This window comes from Cupressus sempervirens, chromosome 11 (genome assembly GCF_028749045.1).
Source record: "Cupressus sempervirens isolate cs-2001-9-10 chromosome 11, ASM2874904v1, whole genome shotgun sequence".
Lineage (NCBI taxonomy): Eukaryota > Viridiplantae > Streptophyta > Pinopsida > Cupressales > Cupressaceae > Cupressus > Cupressus sempervirens.
The window spans coordinates 52,806,407-52,825,784 of NC_143128.1; the positions used below are offsets into that span (position 1 = coordinate 52,806,407).

Genomic DNA, 19,378 nt, shown 5'->3' on the forward strand with positions numbered 1-19,378 from the left:
AGATTCTTAGACAACTTGATGCAACTTTGATTACCATAATTTATCACAGTAATCTCAATCTTCTAACCAAAAAAAGCTACTAATAACTTCCAAAGCCATATAGTTTCACATGTCGCCATGCTAGCTGCTATGTATTCTACTTCTGCTAAACTTAGAGTGACAAAATGTTGTTTCCTACTAAAAGAAGAAACAACTATTGATCCCAAGCTAAAACAACACACTGAAGTGCTCCTTTTTTCTATTGTACTTCCTACCGAATCTGTGTCAATATAGCCTATCAACCTAATATGTTTGCCTCCAACATATCTGATTGCATACTCAATTGTACCATGCAAGTAATGCAACACATACTTAGCCATTGTCTAATGCATTCTCTTTGGTTCAACCATGAACTGACTAAGAGAGTTAATTGTAAATGCTATATCTAGCCTATTGTTGACAAAATACATAAGCGAGTGAACCAATCAAATATTTGTATAAAGTGGGATCTACATTCTTCTCCCTGGATGTATATGCCTTCCTCCAATTTGTGATCATGTGTGTAGACATGGCTTTGCAATCCTCTGTCTCAAATTTCTTCAATATTTCATTGCAGTATTTCTCTTGACCAAGGAAAATCTCCCCATCTATTTGCCACACTTCCATGCCTAGAAAGTAGTGCATAAGTCCCAAATCCTTCATCTCAAACTCTTCTGGAAGGTTCCTCTTGTAGTCTACTATGAGCCCTAATGAACCTATAAGAAACAGGTCATCCACATAAAGAACAAGAATGAGAATCTCACCTCCAATGACCAAGTAGTAAAGGTTAGCATCCACTTCACTCTTCACAAAGTCCATTTTCTACAATTATGTATCAATGCGCTCATAGTACACTCTAGGAGACTGCTTGAGTCTGTATAATGCTTTCTTCACTTTGCACACATGGGTCTCTTCTATGTATACCTCCTCCTTCAACTCACCATTAAGGAATGTTGTCTTGACATCTATTTGATGGCTTTTCCATCCCATCTATGCTACAAGTGAGATTATAGCTCATATAGAAGTATACCTAGCAGCTAGAGCAAATGTCCCCTCATAGTCTATTCCCTCCTTTTGAGAGAACCCTTTGGCCATGAACCTCGCCTTGTATTTCTCAATGCTTCCATCTACATCATGCTTTATCTTATAGATCTAGCATAATTAAACTACTACCCTATCTATTGGTCTAGACACTACATCCCACACATCATTCTGCACTATTGAGGAATATTCCTCAACCATAGCATATTGCCATACCTGATGTTTTGTAGCTTTTTGATAGCTAGAAGGCTCACTATCTACCAACTAACTAACTAATGCCACATAGTCATTGAGGTTGGCTGGTTGTCTCCACTATCTAGTACTCTTCCTAGGAGCTCCCACAAACTCTTGAGTATCCCTTTATGTATCTAGAACCTCATGGTTTCTACTACCAACTATAGAGGATGAAATTTCAGCCTCTAAGTCCTCTAGATGCATTTCCTATTGCACCTATTCCTCCATACTTTGTGAATCTTCACTACCTGAGTCTACACTTGTACTGGTAACTGTACTTGAGCTTTGTTGCCCTTAACTTGGTCTTGGAGCTTCTATTGGTTGCTCACTCTAATCCTCTACTGGAAAATCTCTAGATCTCCTAAATACCTTTTCCTCCGTGAACTTGACATCACGTCTAACAATAATTCTTTTAGTCCTTCGAATGAAAATCATATGTGCTTTTGAGGTCCCTCTTTGCAGTCTGATTGAACTTTGTACATATATCTCTAGGAATATGACAATGTGCAAAACTCCTAAATATCTTGAAGTGACCAACATCTAGCTTATTCCCTGTGAAAGCCTCCTCTAGTGTTATCTTCCCTAGCACCTTGTGTGGAACTCTATTATGGATGTAGAATAATGTATTACACACCTCTGCCCATAAGTAATGGGGCATGTCCTAGCCATGTAGCATAGCTCTTGCTACCTTTGATATAGAATGGTTCCTCCTCTCAACAACTCCATTCTACTATGGATTGTAAGGAACAGTCCACTCTCTCTTGATTTCTTCTCTAGTACAAAAGTTTTGGAAGACATTTCCTTTGTACTCACCTCCATTGTCTGACCGAAGAACCTTTATCTTCCTTCCTATCAAATTCTCTAGAAGAGCCTTGAACTCTTGGAATCAACTAAAAACTTCATCCTTAGTCTTCAAGAAGCATATCTAGGTCTTTTTGGAGAAATCATTAATAAAAGTAACATAGTACTCATATCCTTTGAGAGATTTCATTGATATTGGTCCACAAACATCTGAATGTACTAGATCAAGAAAACAATTAGATCTGGTGTCACTCCTTGGAAAAGATGCTTTCATGAACTTCCCCAACACACATCCCTTACATACATCATCATACTCTATGCTCACCTCTGGAACCCCTGTCACCATCTCACAAAGAAATCTAAGTGCTCCATGATGAATATGGCCCAACCTCCCATGTCATAGCTCTTAAAGATCTCTAGGATTATTGCTGCTCATGAGTGCCTTAAGAGTATCAAACTGCAATCTGTAACGGTGACCACTCCTAACTCCAATAGTTATGGGTGATTTCCAATCCTGATGCTTAATAAACACATGTGTCCCTCTAAAGAGCGCATTATACCCTGTATCCTGAAGAATAGATATAGAAATCAAATTCATACCTAATCTTGGCACATACAACACATCATGAAGTGGAATTATCTTTCCATTCGTTCTCTGAAACTGAATAGTCCCTTTCCCAACTAGGTTGAGTTTGGAAAAGTTTCCCATAGAAATTAGGATGTTGGTAAGCTCCTCCTTGTAACTACAAAAGTACTCTCTAACTCCTATCATATGGAATGACGCCCTACTATCTATATACCAAACACACTATGAGGTTGAGCTAACCATATAAGCTACGAATGCAAACTCATCTTCCATTCTACTAGAGAGTTCTTTAGCACTTGCTGAAGCTACCACCTATTTTGTACCCTTCTTCCTCTCTAGAAAATCACTAACATAGTAGCCAAACTCATGACATCAAAAGCACTTGACCTTTGAAAGGTTCTTCTTCTTCTTCTCATTTTGTGAATTCGATCCTTTGCTAGATCCCTTCTTTGCTTTCCCTTTACCCACTAGGGAAACATTCTCTTGTTCCACCTAATTTTTTTTACTCTTGTTGGCCCCATTAACAAGACTTAGTCTAAAATCCTCCTAAGTGAAATTAGTCCATAGTCAATCCCAACTCAGTTAAGTATCTCATCCATTGACAACTTGTACAAAGACACTCCATTGTTTAGTAAACTCATTTAGGGTTATTCTCACTAGCTCATCATCACTAGGGCTATCTCCAATAGTTGCTAACTCATACTTGACAAGTCTAAGCCTGGTGAGGTAACTTGTGATGTCTTCTCCCTGGTTCATCCAAGTATTCTTTAGCTTCTCTCTGAGAATCAACTTCTTGTTGGTGGTAGCATTCTGGTATAGATTCAAAATGGTGTCCCACATCTTCTTTGCCATATTTATCTCTATGATATGTGGAACAATATGATCCTTGATACCATCAAGGATAATCCTCCTTACCTTGGCATCATCCTTCTTATATGTTGCAAGCTATGTTGCATCCATTGGTATAGGTACATCACTGGTAGCATAATTCTTGATACCATTCTCTTCCAACAATAAAGAAATTCTGGCCTTCCAAACACCAAAATTTGAGACACTATCCAATCTATCTTGATCTCTCAAACTAGTTGAAGCCATCTCAAGGGACTAAAGCAATAATAAATCTAAAGAGATCAAAATTTCTTTCCTGGGGAAAAACTCTTCTACCCTTAACAATTCTCTAATACCATGTGAAAATTAACTATTGCAGTCATTGATTATTAATCTCCTATCATAAATGATTATTAAATTGCTAAAAATAAATTCATAGCTTAATATCAAAAAATAACACAGTTGCAACTTCACCAATAAAATACAGTAAGAAATGCACAAGACAATGAACACAATATTTGTTGACGAATTGTCCTAAGAAAAATCCCTAAGGGAAAACTAGTTCTACAAATGAAGAATTATATTAAACATCGACAAATCAAGAGATAAAAATTTCCTTTCCTCTCACTAGAAGAACTCTGACAACCTCCTAATTTCTCTTGCTGATATTCCCCACTGCTGTTCCCATGCTAACATTGTGCCCTTGCTAACATTGCAAGACTGTTTGCTAACATTGTAAACTTAGAAACTCATTTGCTAACACTGGAAATGTTTCTCCAAACTTCTTGTTCTCCAAATGCCACCTAAACCCCCTTTTATACTACTTTCATTGGTAAACCAACGACCAAGATCAATTTACAATTGATGGTTGAGATATAAAAACAACTTACCAAGCCTAACAAAATTGGTGTCTAGTCGCTTCTAAAAGAAGTCAATTATTTAATAAATAATTGTCCTTACTCTAACCAATTTGCTAGAAAAAACAATTATATACTAAATAATAGCTTATGGATGAACAATTGTCCAAGCTACCACAACTAACAATATGGTAGAGTTCTTATTAGTGAATTTCAAGCAACCGCTATGTATTGATGTGACTTTTAAGGATGCATATACAACTTAACTTTATAACACATTCCTTCACAAAAAAATAATTCATTCTAAAAAAAAAGAAATTAAAATTCTAGATTATAATTAAATTTAATTTACTATATTTATCAAATTTATTTAATATTATAGTTGAACTCAACTTTTGGCATAGCCACTATATGACACTTTTTGTAAACATTCCTTGATTGAATACAAGAATGATTACTGATGAGGGGGGTGAATACATCTCACCCCTTTCTTTTGTTACTACAATACAAATATATTTACTATTTCATACCTTAAATGAGTTGTTCCTAGGAAGATTTTGGTTCTAGAATTTAGGGTATCACAATTTATCTTGCTTGAACTTTATGTTAATAATTATGTCACCAATTATAAATAGAGTTTTTATAAAAAAATTTAAAATTAATCAATAGGAAATGGTATTATAGGAAAAAGTGAATTTGAATACATGTTGAGAATTTTATTGCATAGATTTATCATAAAGGTTTAACCACTTTTGTTCTGAAATGGATGTTGGGTGCTCAAGCTCAAGACATTTGAAAATGGTAAGATCTAACAAATTGTACCTAAGTGAGCCCTTCAAAACATCCTTCTCCTACCAAATTGACTATTCATTGTCTAAAAGATTATTCTTATTGAGATAGACACAATAAGATTGGATATTAATCTAACCTATTATCATCATCTTTAATCCTTCTAAAATTTAAATCATTCTAATAGTAAATTAAAACCAATTTTAATAAATCAAGTATTTAAAAAATAAAATAAACTTAAACAAGATATTAGAAATTAACCTAAACCTTAAAAAGAACCACTCTACACATATATACATTATCAATATATCAATTTCCCCTTGATAAGTAACCTATCACTCATAGTAGAAAGGGAGAGCCATATTAATTATCCTTTCTTGGCTTGAATAATAATACCCAGTACCTTGTGAGAAATTTCCACCCTCTCAAATTGTACTCTTTAACCATGGCAATTATAAATCTTCTTAATATCTTAAGAATGGGAATTACTAATTGAGTAGTTTATAGTTTTGTGTGATACTCCTAAGTCTAGGTAACTTTAAATGGAGGATTCATGCTTTAGAGTTGACCACTTTACAAGGGAGGAGAAACATAGTTCTACATCACTATCTGCATTCTTGAATCTTTAGAATTTAGTATTCACCATCAAGGGGGAGTTTCTCAGAAAAAGTCAAGAAAAAATGTTGAGAACAACAGTAGGGTAGATTCCAGAATTCCATACTTACTTGTAGGCATGTTAAATTTTGACTTTTTTCATTCTTCTCTGAAATAATAAAGTGAATAATGCTGAGAATTATGTCTCAACCTTGCAAGATTTTCTAGAAAACTCTAAAAAAGATTTAGAAAATTCTAAAATTTGTTTGTGGTAGTTTTCACATGGTTATGAGTTGAAAACATGTGTACAAGTTGTTAAAAATGTGTCTAGTCTCTAGAACAATGTAGAAGGGCCATTTTTAGAGTGTAAACAACTCATTATATAATTTTTATGGGGGTCTAAACTAGAAGAAAAAATTATGGAAGAAAATGGTATTCTTGAAGTTACAAATTACAAATGGGTAACATGTGGCATGGTTGTTTTGCCCATAGTATTTACCCATAGTTTTCTATGACCACACAAGGTTTCCAAGTAGAAAATCACTATAAAAGGAGAGCTTGGGGATGTGATTGAATCATCAAGTTCATTTACAATATTGGTGCTAGAAGGAGTATCTCTCTAAGTTTGAGTTTGAGTCTGGGTTCGAGTTGTGGTGATGCGCTCTTGTTAGAACTTGCATTGCAAGTGTATTGTAATCTTCCAGATTTGAGAATACATTGTGTGGGTTTTGGAGGGTGGAATTTTTCTCCCAAAAGGGTTTCCGCATGGTAATCATTGTGTTATGAGTTCATTTTTATTTTGATCATATTGTTATGCATTTCTTAAAATCTTTGCAATAGTTACTCAAATTTGCATAAAGATTAGTGTAGGAAGCGATTCTGCACACCTTTGCTTCCTTACAAGTGGTATTAGAGCCTGGCCAATTTTGGTTCTATTTGTTTGATATAAGGTTTTTTGAGCTAATCAAAATTTGAGTGAGAGCTTGTGCAAAGGTTTTTATTTTTGTGTTGCAGGATTGCAAAGATGGCAAGCACATCAAGGAGGATTGATGTAGAGAAGTTTTCTGGCATAAACTTTAAAATGTGGAAGCTAAAGATGGAAGATCTATTGATTGATCAGGACCTATGGGATGTAGTCGATGAAAAGAAGTTGAGACCCATAGATCCATCTTCAGTCATAGAATATGATGTGAGAGATAAAAAATCTAAAAGTCTCATTAGATTGTGTCTTGTAGACTCTATATTGATTAATGTCCATGAAGAACCTACCGCAAAGAAGCTTTGGAAGAAGCTAAGTGAGATCTCTCAAGAGAAATCACTTGTGAACAAGATTTTCTTGAGGACGAAGTTGTATTCCTTGAGAATGGAAAAAAAAGGTGGATATATTTTTGAGCATCTTGAAAGTTTTAATATGCTGGAGACTTAGTTGACCATAGTTGGGTGTGGATGGATGAAGAAGAAAGGTGTCAAATATTGCTATGTTCATTGCTAGACTCATAGGACAACCTTGTCATGACCATAGTGAGCACTTTAGTCATCTTGAAGAAGGAGGATGTTGTTGGTTCTCTACTTTCTAAAGAGATGAGAAGGAAGGTCTCTCTAAATGCCAGAGAGGCTTTGAGTTTTCAAGGAAGAGCAAAGGAAAGGGGCAAGAATGAGAAGCAACATGGTGATTATAAGTCCAAGAATAAGGGGAGATCAAAATCTTATGGTAAGTCCAAGGTGATCTGTTCGAATTGTGGCAAATGTGGAAATTTTTGAAAGGAATGCAAAGAGCAAAAGAAAAAGAAAATGGAGCACAATTCTAATTGTAAGTTTGAGAAGGAAGATGGAGATACTTTCATTATATCCTTGGCCACTCATGCAGGTGACAATGCATGGTTTATAGAATCGGGTGCATCTTTTCACATGACTCCTAATAGAAATTGGTTTAGTAAGTATGAAATGTTTGATGGTGGTAAGGTGTACTTGGGTGATAACTCAGTTCTTGATATTGTTGGTTGTGGAAGTATTTGTGTGAAATTTTTTGATGGTAGAATTAGAAGATTTGATGGTGTCTTGAATATCCTGAGACTAGTGAGGAATTTTCTATCTGTTAGTAAACAAATAGATGCAGGTGTGCATGTACAGTTTTATGAAGCAAGTGAAAAAATTGTGAGAAGTGCTATGGTAATAACAAGAGGAAGAAAATCAGGTACATTGTACCAACTTGATGCATGCATGGTTGAGTGCAATAGTATTTCTAATAAAACTGTGAAGATGACTACTTTGTTGGAGAAGGAGAGGGTTTCTCTTTCAACATATGGTCATGGTTTCTGGGTACCTAAATGTGCTCTATCTACTAAATCAAATTTACCTATAGAGAAGACTATGTTATGGCACCAAAGACTCAGCCACATAGGTGAGAAAGGTCTATGAACCTTAAAGAATAAAAACCTTGTTGTTGGGTTAAATGACTACAATCTTGATTTTGATTTTTGTGAGCATTGTATCTATGGTAAACAAAACCACATTCAATTTTACTCAAGTTCTCATCAGTCCTCATGTATTTTGGATCTAATCCATTTGGATGTATTTGGTCTAGTTGATGTTTCTTCTATTGGTATATCAGTTTATAGAAGTAAAGCTGAAGATTTTAGTTGTTTCAAAGAATTTAAAGCAATGGTTGAGTTGCAGACTAGAAAGAAGATAAAGCATTTGAGAATTGATAATGGAAGTGAATATTGCTCCAATAGTTTTGACACATTTAGTAAATATTGTGGTATTAAAAAAGAGAAGACAAATCTGTATTCTCTATAAAAGAATGGAGTTATAGAAAGAATGAACAAGACCTTGATGGAGAAGGTTAGGAGTATGCTGAGTGGAGTTGGACTGGAACAAAAGTTTTGGGTCAAAGTTGTAGCAAATACCTACTACCTAATAAATAGATCTCCTACATTAGCTCTTGTTGATAAGACACCAATGGAAGCATGGTCAGGCCATAAGCCTTCATTTAGACATCTGAGAGTTTTAGTTTGTGAGCCATATGCTCATGTGCCAAAGGAGAAGCAGACAAAATTGAACAACAAATTTGTCAAATGTATCTTCATCAAATATAGTTATGGTGTGAAAGGATACAAGCTTTGGGATCATATTGTACAAAAGGTATTTTACTCCAAAAGTATTATTTTTATGGAAATTAAGCTTTCTTTTGTTATAGTGTAGCTAGAATAGATAAAAGAAAAGAAAGATGTGATTCAACTTCCTGCTACACCAAAGAAAGTTGAATCAGGGCCCTTAGAAAGACAAGTTGTTGAAGAGAGCTCTACAAATTCTAAATCATCAGAGGAAGAGGGAGAATCTGATCATGAACCTAAACCTAATCTTATTCGAAGGTCTAGTAGACAAAGAAAAGCACCAAAAAGGTATGGATATTCTCCTAATGATTTTAGGTATATATATTTTTTGAATTCTAATATTGATAAACTAAAATCTATAGAAGAGGCTCTTAGTATGAATGATTCAGAGTCTTAGAAAATTGACATAGAAGAAAGGATGACAGCTCTTAAGAGGAATGCTACATGAGACCTTATACTATTGTCCGAAGGACAGAAGCCTATTGGTTGTAATGGGTGTTCAAAAGGAAGATGGGTTCAGATGGAAGCATTGAGAATTATAAAGCATGTTTAGTTGTAAAAGGTTACTTCCAAGTTGTAGGAATTTATTATGGTAAAAATTTTTCTCCTATAGCAAAAATGAGATCCATTCAATTTTTACTTTCTATGGCAATGGCTTATGATCTAGAAGTTGAGTAGATGGATGTGAAGAGAACTTTCATTCATGGAGATTTGGAGGAAGAAATTTATATGACATAGCCAAAGCAGTTTGTGGTGAAAGGTAAAAGTCATTTGGTCTATAAATTGAAGAAATCTTTATATGGGTTAAAACAAAGTCCTAGGATGTGGTACCAGAAGTTTGAGACATATGTATTGAGTTTGATATTTGTGTGATCCAAATCTAATCACTATATATACTACAAGTCTAATGGTGATTATTTCCTTGTTATTGCCTTATATGTTGATGACATGTTGTTTATTGGAAAAGGAAAAGGTTTCATTGCATAATTAAAATCTCAGCTCTTAGCAAAGTTTGAAATGAAAGATCTTGGTGCAACAAGGCACATTCTAGAAATGGAGATTATAAGAGATAGAAAAAATAGAAATCTTTGGCTAGGCTAGAGTAAGTATATTAGTACTATTTTGAGAATATTCAATATGTAAGATTCCAAACCATTGAGTGTTCCTATTACTATGGGAATAAAGTTTTATAGCTTATAGTGTCCTTCATCCCCATTAAAGATGGAAGAGATGAGTCGACTACTATCTCAAAGTGTTGTTGGAAGTTTGATGTATGTTATGGTCTGTACAAGATTAGACATTGCTCAAGCAGTGGGAATACTTTCCTATTATATGTCTAATCTAGGAAGAGCACATTGGGATGTAGTAAAAAGAGTTTTCAGATACTTGTTGGGTACCTCAAAGTACTCTATATATTTTCATGGAAAAGGAAATGAGCATTCCTTGGATAGTCAAGGCTATGTGGATTTAGGTTGGACTAGTGATGCTAATAGAACAACATCCACCGGTGCATATGTGTTTACATTATTCAATGGTGCAATTAGTTGGATGAGCAAGCAAAAAATTGTGGTCACTTTGTCCACTATAGGGGTAGAGTATATGGAAACTAGTCATGCCTGCAAAGAAGCCATCTAGCTTAAGAGACTATGTTTAGATATAGAATTCAAATAGGGTGTAGTAACAATTTATAGTGATAGTCAGAGTGCAATCTGCCTAGTGAAGAACTTGACATTTCATGCCAAGACCAAGAAAATTCATGTACAATATCATTTTGTGAGAGATATGGTTGAGGACGACATGGTGAAGCTAGAAATGGTAGAGACTTTAGTGAATCCTGATGATGTTTTAACTAAGCCCGTGAGCATAGAGAAGTTTAGATGGTGTTCAAAGTCTATGGGCCTCTTGGCCCCTATCAATTAAGTCCATGAAACCGTGGATCCCCTAGATCTTGCAAGTTGTTCGACAAGTGAGAAAATGTTAAGAATTATGTCTCAACATTGCAAGCTTTTTCCCAAAAACTCTAGATTTTTTTTTTTGAAATTTTAAAATTTGTTTGTGGTAGTTTTCACATGTTTATGACTTGGAGAAAGGTGTATGACTTGTTAAAAATGTGTCTAGTCTCTAGAATAATGTAGAAGGGCTATTTCTAGAGTGTAAACAACTCATTAGATGACTTTTATGGGCATCTAAACTAGAAGAAAAAATTATGGATAAAAATGGTATTCTTGGAGTTACAAATTACAAATGGGTAACATGTGGCATGTTTGTTTTGCCCATAGTTTTGGCCCATGGTTTTATAAAATCAAAAATAGTTTGCACATGACAAATCATTATAAAAGGAAGGCCTGGGGAGGTGTTTGAATCATTGAGTTTAGTTTGCAAGACTGTTGCTAGAAGGAGTATCTCTCTATGTCTGAGTCCAAGTTTGAGTTGTGGAGATGTGCTCCTACAAAAATTTACATTACAAGTGTATTGTAATGTTCCAAATTTGAGAATACATTGTGTGGGTTTTGGAGGGTGGGATTTGTAGTGCCTACCCCTAGTTTTCATTTCTATTATCATTATCAAACACTTTTGGGCCAATTTTATGTTTGATGATTAGTAGTATTGCTTTCAGTTCATCAGATATTGTTTTAGATTTAGTTGATTTTATAACGAGATTACTTGGTACTCTATATTCCATGTATGCATGATGATTATCACAATGTTTGTAGTTATTGATGATGATTAGTTAGATGGTTTATTATCCTATGTGTGTTCTTATGGATACTTACTCCATATTACATGTGTATGGTGTGTGTGTCTATTTTTTTTATGTATGGTGTTTCTGATGTGGTTAAGGAAGGGAGTTGTAGACACCTACTAGTCAAGATTTTCACGATGCACCACTTCCTGTCATTGCATGTTTAACTTAGAATAATGTGTTTGTGCATGCATAGATATTACGCAGGTTGCAGGTATCGGGTATTGACTTCCCTAAATTGCTAGGATGAGCGTACCGTATCACATTATCTCAATGGTAGGGGACGAGAGATAAATTCTTGAATCCAAATCCTAAACCTTTAGGCCATTTGTCCTAATTGAAGATTAAGACAAGTATATGAGTTGAGTACCCTCTAAATGTGTTGAATGACATTAGTTCATGATTATAACCCTTTAGTTTGATTTTGTATGTATTTTCTTATGATGGGTTTTCATATTTTGTTTTATGAGTCTTTGGTAAATTTTCTATTAATTAAGTCTAATTAAAAGATTAAATTAATGATTTAATTTAATTTAAAAAAATTGTTATGATATTTTTATTTTTATTATATTTAATTAATTGAAAAATTAATTAAATAAAAAGAATTAAATTTGGAGATAAAAGTTATAAGAAAAATTTAGAATGTGATAATATTTATTTAATTTAATAATAATATATTTAGAGTTCATTTTTAAATAAATGCTAAATATTATTATTATTTAAGTTAATAAATATTTTATCAATTAACTTTTGAAAATAAATTTAAAAATAAAAATATATTAATTTATTAAAAAGTTTAAAATTTGCATGATGTATGCATGAGATTAAAATTAATTAAAAAGAGAGAAATAAATTAATTTATTAAAAGTTTAATGATTGCATGATGTGTGCATGAGATTAAATTTAATAAATTAATTGAAAAATGACTCAAGTAAAATTTAAATAAAGTTGTTTTATAATTTAATAAATGTGCATGAAAAGAAAAAGAAAAGATAAAATGAAAGATAAAAAAAATTTATGTGCATGAAAAGAAAAAGAAAAGATAAAATGAAAGATAAAGAAAATTTAATTTAGAGTTGAAGTTTGGTGAGTGTGGAGTTCTCCCTTGTGAATGCACAATTAGTGCCCCAATTTAAGGAGAGAACTCTTTATCACAATTAGGAGGGTTCATTTTTGGGGGATGAAAATTTTGAGGAAAAATTTTGGAGAAGGAATTTTTGGAAAGGAGAAAGTTCTAAGAGGAGGAATTTTCTCTACAATTTTCTAAGGCTAGCAATTAGCATCAGTGTATAGGTAGACGCTTGTGATTTTTGCATATTTTGTTATGCTCTTTCCTCCTGTCTTCATCCTATCTATTGTGAAATTCTAGTATGCATGATTAAATCTTTTGAGTGCATAGAGATTGAATCATCTTAGAATCTTTGTACATTAATTTTGTAAATTTGATATCAAACCAAAGAGGGTTTTGAGGTTTTAAAATGAAAAAATTTGAAATTTGAAATTTGATTGGTTAATTGTATTTTTCCTATCAGACTTAAATTACAAAGGTTTTATATATATAATTATATTTTATGGGGGATTTGTTTTATTTAAATTTTATAATTGATAAAATCTAATAAAATAAATTTAATTAAAATCAATTTAAAAAATAATAATAATTTTAATTTACATGTGGGAGGGTGTTTGAAACAATTTAATAAAATTCATATTAAAAAATAATGTATATTAAATTACTAAGGGTGGGGGTTTTGTTTTAAAATTTTAATATAAAATATATATATTTATAGGGTGGGAGGCAGGGCCACCAATCCCCAACCTCCCCACACCTTGGTCAGTGTCGGCAACAGCCATACCCACTGTCGCAAGTATTGCGACAGCCATCGGGCAAAGCTGCATAACCTTCATTCAAATTGTGAGTGCTAGTTTGTAATGTTTTTTTAATAATATTTTATATTATTGTTATATATTATATATGTATTAAAAATCATTTATTAATATTTTTATTTTTAATTATAATTTTATCAAAAGTTTTTGTTATTAAATATTAGTAATATTAATTATTAATTATTATATAATTTTATTTAATAATAATTATTCAATTTAATAAATTATTAATGAATAATATTTTTTATATAATTATTAATTAATTCAATTAAATAAATTGTAAATAAAGTTAATTAATATTAGAAGTTTTTTAACGAAAGTTCTAAATTTATTCAACTAGTATCAAATATTGATACTTAATAAAATTATAATTTATTCAAAGATCAATCTATATTATTTCAATGATTTAATTAAACATTTACCCTTAAGTTATTTTGGGATAATAGATCTAAATCAAATCAGGCTAATGGTACCATTATTTAGTTATGAGAATGGATTAATTTATAGGGTAAACTCAAAATTTCCATTGCTTGGAATATGTTGAAAAGAAAACTAAAACATTACTCAATATGCTTTCAAAATCAAACTGATCTGGGAGACTATTTTGTTTTCTATGTACTTTCTATGTTTTGGGGTTTTGGGGTTGACCTAGCCTTGACTAGTCTTAGGTTGTTACCAGAGGCTCGGGAGTTATGTGTTTGTGATGTTATGTAGATATTTTGATCTCAATCTTGTTAACCCAACCATCGTAATGTGATGGCATGCTTTATGATATGTTTATATTTACTATTTGTTATTGCTTTCTAGTGTTTCGTGTGACACTGAAGTGAATGTATGACCTTCTCAACTTAACCATTTTTTAGTCCTCGATCAATTATACTTGGGTTATTTTCTAGTCACCTTGATGGGACTGAAGTGTTTACTTTGATCTTGGTAATGTCATGTTGTGACATGTTTGACTTAACCATTTTGAGTCATTGATTAGTATTATTGGGATACTCTCTAGTTACTCATTGAAAACTGATGGATATTGTGATTTATCTTTGATACTTTCCAATTGCTCATAGAGAACTGATGTGATTATTGTGAATTATCTTTTGATATTTTTCAATCGCTTGTATAGGGCTGAGGTGATTTTTATATGATTATTGATTTGTTCTTTTATGAGCCTAGGGTAGCTTATCTACATATAGTGTTGGGAAGTGGCTTGTAATGGGAGCCAGGGCCCTAAGTGGTTCCCAAGGTAACCCATTGTAAGTTGTTTAATAAATAAGAATATTACACTAAATGAGAGTAAAATGAACCTAATAAGAGTCTTGTATGTTCTCACCCATGCCTCAAGTGCTAGTAGAAATTAGGTGAGAGTAGAGAGAATGCTTGGTTGTGACCTTGCATTCTGTACTATGTCTTGTTAGAATGAGAGGATACTAGTGGCCGCATAGGGATCACTAGGGACCCAAGGGTTCTAAGAGACTACTTGGGTAACTCTAGCATGATTTTTACAATGAAACATGCCTTCTTACATAGTAGATTTCTTACATGTCTTGTGTGCCTCTAGAAATTAGATGTTGATCTATCTTAGAACCTTTGAGTTAGATTTCTTTTACAGTTTCCTAGACTTAGAGAGTACTTTTGATATTTGGTTTGATATCATGTTTAGGACTTGAGACTATCTCTTCAGTGTGGTGGGAGTGGGCCATTTAGGTTCCACACGGTCGGGTGCTAGTGCTTTTTCACTCTTACCATTGAGATCTGTCCGTAGTCACCATGGCTCGAGCTTCCTTGTCTGCATTTCCTTTCATTCTTTCTATATATCATTATGATGGATGGTTATATTTCATGATGGATGTTATATCTTGTATGATGGATGGATGTATCATATATGGTGGATTCTTTCATTTGCTTTATTGTACTTTGTATCATAGACTCGAGTACTATGATGTATCTTCATTTCTACATATGTATATTCTTTTAGCCTTTCATACCCTGTGACATGTGCAGTGGATGATTGAGCATTCTAAATTTCATTTGCTAAGAGGCATTCAAAGAAAATGTATATTATTAAAATAGATATTGGACTTTCTAATTATTCTTTCATGTGGATGTGGTATTTAATGGACTTAGTATTAATTTAAATTTAAATGTGATTCAACGTCATGGGATCCATAAGGAATGTAACCTATTGCCTATGCTTTTAGTTGATTGTATGTTATTGCTTCTGCTAGATGTGTTTGATGTGAAAGATTTATCTTCCTTGTTTCGAAGAAAGAAAAAAAAAAATGTTGGAAAACTTAGTAAAACTATAGGTTATTTCTTTTGTATCCCTTGGTGGGGTGTTACATTTTTCTTCTAGAAGGGTTTCCCCATAGTAATCATTATGTTATTAGTTCATTGTTATTTTGATTATGTTGTTATGCATTTTTTGAGATCTCTGCAATAGTTAGTTGAATTTGCATAATCGTCCTCTTAAAAATTAATGTAAGAAGTGATTTCATGTACCTTTGCTTCCTTACAAATACAGCTTTATATAATCCTTGAAAGAGAATTAAAAACATAAAAGTTTTAGTGAATAGGATATTTAATGTTTCTCACTGGTTTTAATGTTGAAGCTTAAGGCCTACCTACTAATATAAGATGAAGTATTGCCTAGATTAGTGGTGTGCTATTCACATGATAATTCTTCTTCCTCCTACTGTCTTCCTCCATATCAATATACAGGATTCCTCCAAATAGTTCTTCTTCCTTAATCACAATTGCAATTCAATCTGTCTAGTTATGCAATGAAATAGGTTTGTAATTAAATATAGCATTAACGGTCATCCATAGTCACTCTTTCGAGTCATATAGCACATGAACGGAATCAGTATTAACGCTTGAGATGCTGCTCTATAATTTAGCTTTGCACCTGACAATTGCATTTGACTTAAAGATTCGAAAGCCTCTTCAACAAGCCCATGTTGTGATATGACATTTCTTAGTGTTCAATTTGCCTTTCTCCAGACATAAGAAATCCCTAATCTTAAAAGAAGTGGCCTTGAATGGTATGAAACCAATTCATATACGAAAGAAAATGATTTACCCATATGATATCATATAAAGGAAATGTTTAAATTTGACATTTTAAACCCCTTTCAGGTGCGCCCGCAAGTTACAGAACAGGAATCAAATTTAACATTGCCATGCATGCAGATTCAAATTCCTTATCCAATGCAATTCTTCAGATAAATCCATACAAGACATTTGTATACTTATCCACTGATATGTTTATAAAACCCTCTTTCAACTTCATGAAAATAGACCAAGTAAGCAGACTATCAGACTCTGCTTGGTGACATATGCCAATTCTCTCTACTTTAAGTAGCTCAGTAATTTTTTTAAGACCTCCATAAACTCAATCATAGAACCTGATCATATGCTCCACATCATATACGCTCAGAAAATATAATCTCATCGGACTGAAAAAACCATCTTGTATGAGGCAACTTGTTACAAATCATAAGTTTTAACAATTACCCAAAATCATAAACACCATGAAAAACAACCCATTTCATATTCTTATTGAAAACAATGCCAGATGAAATCAGAGGCTCCACAAAGCACTTTGAATGGATACCCAATGTGTTGTTTTTGGTGAAATCGATACCACTTTTTCTTAGCAGCTTGATTGAATGAGGGGCATGAATGTCTTGATTTGGATTAAATTCTCTGAAATTGAATTTCCAAACACGAGATGCTTCTCGAATCGGCTGTACAGAAAAAATAGTCTTATGTTAGATGCGCCTCTAATATCAGTTGGAAGAAAAGTTAGTTGTCCTAATTATTGCCTCCTATTTTTTTCCCCATCCCAAACCAGGATCAATTATTTCACCATGCTATTGATTCAAAACCCATCACTCCCATCACTGAAATGAAGATAATTCAGAATTCTAAGAAATCTATACTTCTATTAAATGTATCAAAAGTCCAATGATAGACAATATATTTGGCGATTTGATCCTATAAATCGAATTTAGGCATACAAGATCTGGTTTAACAAGTTCAGTGAACAGATATGCATGCTAGAAAATAATCCACAAACAACTTATAATCATGCTTTAAAGATTTCGTTTGTAAAATATAGCAATTATGTCATCTAACATCTGCTTGAGTTCTTGCCTTGGATGTCCTTTCTTATAAAAAAATTTGTGTTCTCATTTTCCAATTCATTCAACACTGCAATGAAAAATGAAAGTGAGAGTCCAAGAACAATATTATTTTTGGGTTCAAATCATAACTTCACAGAATAGATCATCAATATAAGCTTCATTTTAGGCAAGAGGCTAGACAATGGTAAGTTGTGAATCATTCATTTCAAAGATATTAAATTTGAGTTTACTCAAAATCTAAAAAATAATAATAATTAATCTCTACAAATAATAATAATTAATTTCTACAAATAATAATGATGACAATCAATCTGAAACTCTGTCATGTCCCCAATTTTTGGTGACAGTTCGATTTAATTAATTTAATTAATGGTTGTCCAAGGACGACTAATTAGTTATTTTAATTAAATAAATAATATTAAAAGATAACCTTGTATTTAATAAAGTGACTTGGAAAATATTTAATAAAGTCACTTGAGGGATAAGATCAAAAAGGTTCTAGAAGTCTCTGGAGAAGGTGGAGAGAAAAGAATAAATAGGCACCCCGGGGCTCCATTCGAATAAAGCAGTTGATTATCTCTCTTTGATTTTCAGATTGTGATTTAATCACAAGTGCATTGTGGAACCTAGGGTTTCTACAATTGTCACAGTTGGCCATTGAGAACGATAACTCTCAATTGGTACGCAATTTTGAGGGTGTGAAATATCATCTGAATTATTGCAGATTGGAGGTGACATTCAGTCATTTCATCGAGGCAGAATTTGTGGCCAAAGGCCATTTTTGGAGGATCACTCTGAGAATTGATATTCGAAGATTCAAGCTATTTGCAAGTGGAATTTATTATCTTACAGGAGCAGTTGGCAGCGTTCCAGTATATCATCGAGTTCCTTTTACGGAACATGAAGAATTAATTAAAATTCGTAGGGCACGGATTCTTGAATCAGACGGATTAAACTATAACCGTCGGGCAATTTGGATTCGTGGGTTCTGAGCATTGCGGACCTGAAGACAGGCGTCTTCCTTAGCATTTCCGTCATTGTTCGAAGATCAATAAATATCGCAGGGATTGGGAACTCTTGCATCTCTTGATTTGTCCGAGACTAGTTAATTACCTCCATCGAATTATTGGAAAACTGGAGAAATTCGGGTCAGGGCTTAGATGGTATGCTACACAAGATTGAAATTTCATGGTTGCCTCTCACACGTCATTTAGCCGATGACACATCTCTGCAATAGTTAATGTTGCAAGGATTTCTACCATCGTCCCTGCAAAACATTCAGGCAAAAGGTTCCAGGAAGCATCTGCAATACTGCTCCATTCATCGTCTCCCATGGCGGCAGGCTCTTGAAGCCAGGCGGGCTCCAGTTCAGACGAGACAGTGGCTTGGCAGTTCGTTAGCGGCATCAGTTGGGATCTGAGAGCTCCAGGTTGCCAGAGAGGATATGAAAGTCGGTAGCAAACTAGAACATGCCCAAGGACGGATCACCACTCAAGAACCCCCGCAGCATGCTACCATCTTAACCTGGACTTAGGTCGAATAGCCTTCAATTCAAGCGGCAGTTTCAAACATATATCACGAATTAAAGGAAAAGACGATCATCAGATCATTGCCGATCCAATCTATGCTCTGCCACGTTAGGAGAAGGTGAATTTGCAGGAGATCGCAGTGTGAAGAAATGAAGGAGCTAGTCAAGGGCAAATGGTGCAATCAGCAGACCAGTTCTTCCATCTATCACTGAT

At 33.6% G+C, this 19,378-nt stretch overlaps 1 pseudogene; it reads right to left on the minus strand.

The window, feature by feature from the left end:
* Positions 1 to 16,687: 16,687 nt before the first annotated feature.
* Positions 16,688 to 18,674, minus strand: LOC149528200 (putative CCR4-associated factor 1 homolog 7 pseudogene; annotated as a pseudogene).
* Between the last annotated feature and the right edge of the window lie 704 nt (positions 18,675 to 19,378).